The sequence below is a fragment of the Urtica dioica genome, chromosome 11 (assembly GCF_054948205.1).
Source record: "Urtica dioica subsp. dioica isolate 48M chromosome 11, U.dioica_male_clone48M_v1_H2, whole genome shotgun sequence".
In the NCBI taxonomy this organism is placed as follows: Eukaryota; Viridiplantae; Streptophyta; class Magnoliopsida; order Rosales; family Urticaceae; genus Urtica; species Urtica dioica.
In genome coordinates, this window is record NC_142766.1 from 4869826 (window position 1) to 4871467 (window position 1642).

Consider the following 1642-nt stretch of genomic DNA (forward strand, 5'->3'; position numbering starts at 1 on the left):
ACACGTCAAGCTTATATCCACAGACTGTTCTAGAAGTTGCTGAGACATAGCAGAGGGAAAGTAGAACAACGACAGCATAACAAATGTCATGGAAGTGACATGTCGTTCATCTTAACATCCCCTGGTAAGCTGAGCACTCCCCTCCAATGGTCGAACTCCCAGTCTATTCCTGATGCTTGAGAAGGAGCTGGACGAGAGTGGTTTGGTGAGGATGTCGGCGATTTGATGGTAGGCTGTAATATGTCAAACTTGGAGGGATTGATCTTGAACTTTCTCTCGGACGAAGAACAGATCAAGCTCTATATGCTTTGTCCGGGCGTTTTGTATTGGGTTGGCTGAGAGAAGGACAGTGCTAAGGTTGTCGTCCCAAATTATGGGTTTTTGGTTGGAGGAGACTTGCAGTTCTTGAAGAAGAGAGCGCAGCCATAAGATTTCAGCAGTGGCGGTGGCAAGGCTGCGATAGTCTGCCTCCGTGGACGACCGGGACACAGTGGGTTGCTTCTTGAAACTCCATGTCACTAGGTTCTTGCCAAGGAAGATGCAAACGCCGCTGGTGGATCGCCGGTCATCGATGTCGGTTGCCCAATCGGAGTCGAAGAAGCCAGTTATGTCGAGTGGTGTACCAGTAGAGTGGCCTGTGATGTGGAGAGGATTTGATCGCTGAAGAGTGAGACCAAAAGAGAGAGTTCCTCGCAGATAACGAAGAATTCGTTTCACTGCTTTCCAGTGAGGCTGTAAGGGGTTGTGCATGAATTGGCTGGCCTTATTGATGCTGAAGCTTATTTCTGTCCTGGTTATAGTAGCGTACTGCAGTGCCCCAACCACACTCCGGTAGAGGGTAATGTCTTCGACGGGGTCTCCGCTGTGGGCAGATAATCGGAGACCGATGATCATGGGTGTTGGGAGAGAATTTGCCATGATCATGTTGGTGCGGTGAAGAAGGTCGGTGATGTACCTTTTCTGAGATAGGTGAATCCCGGTGGGGGTGTATCGAACTTCAACTCCAAGGAGTAGCTTAGAGGACTCAAGTCTTTGAGGGAGAAGGCGCGGTCGAGGCCGGTGATGAGACGTTGTACTTCCTTTGAGTCGCTGCCAGTGACGATGATGTCGTCGACATACACCAGGAGATATATGGACGAAGAAGGGGAAAATCGCATGAATAGAGATGTGTCCGCCTTTGATTCTGTGAAGCCAAAGCCAATAAGTGTTGATCGTAGTTTCTCGAACCAAGCCCGAGGGGCTTGTTTGAGACCGTAGATGGCTTTGTGTAGTTTGTAAACTCGAGGATGAGGAGAGGAGATTTCGAACCCGGGGGGTTGATCCATGAAGACGTCCTCGGTCAATTCTCCGTTAAAAAACGCATTGTTGATGTCGAGTTGATTTATAGGCCAGCCCCGGGATAACGCAACCGTGAGTACCACTCGAATGGTGACCGGTTTCACCACCGGAGAGAATGTGTCGGCGAAGTCCAATCCAGGTATTTGGTGGAATCCCTTTGCTACGAGGCGTGCTTTGTACCGTGCGATCGTGCCTTCGATAGTTTCTTTTGACTTTGTAGATCCATTTGCACCCGACTATTTTCCGGTTCGTTGGAGCTGGTGTCAATGACCACGTTTTGTTGTGGCTGAGTGAATCAAGTTCG

The 1642-nt window shown here is 49.6% G+C and overlaps 1 pseudogene; it reads right to left on the reverse strand.

Moving 5' to 3' along the window:
- Positions 1-243: 243 nt before the first annotated feature.
- Positions 244-918, reverse strand: LOC149380802 (secreted RxLR effector protein 161 pseudogene; annotated as a pseudogene).
- Between the last annotated feature and the right edge of the window lie 724 nt (positions 919-1642).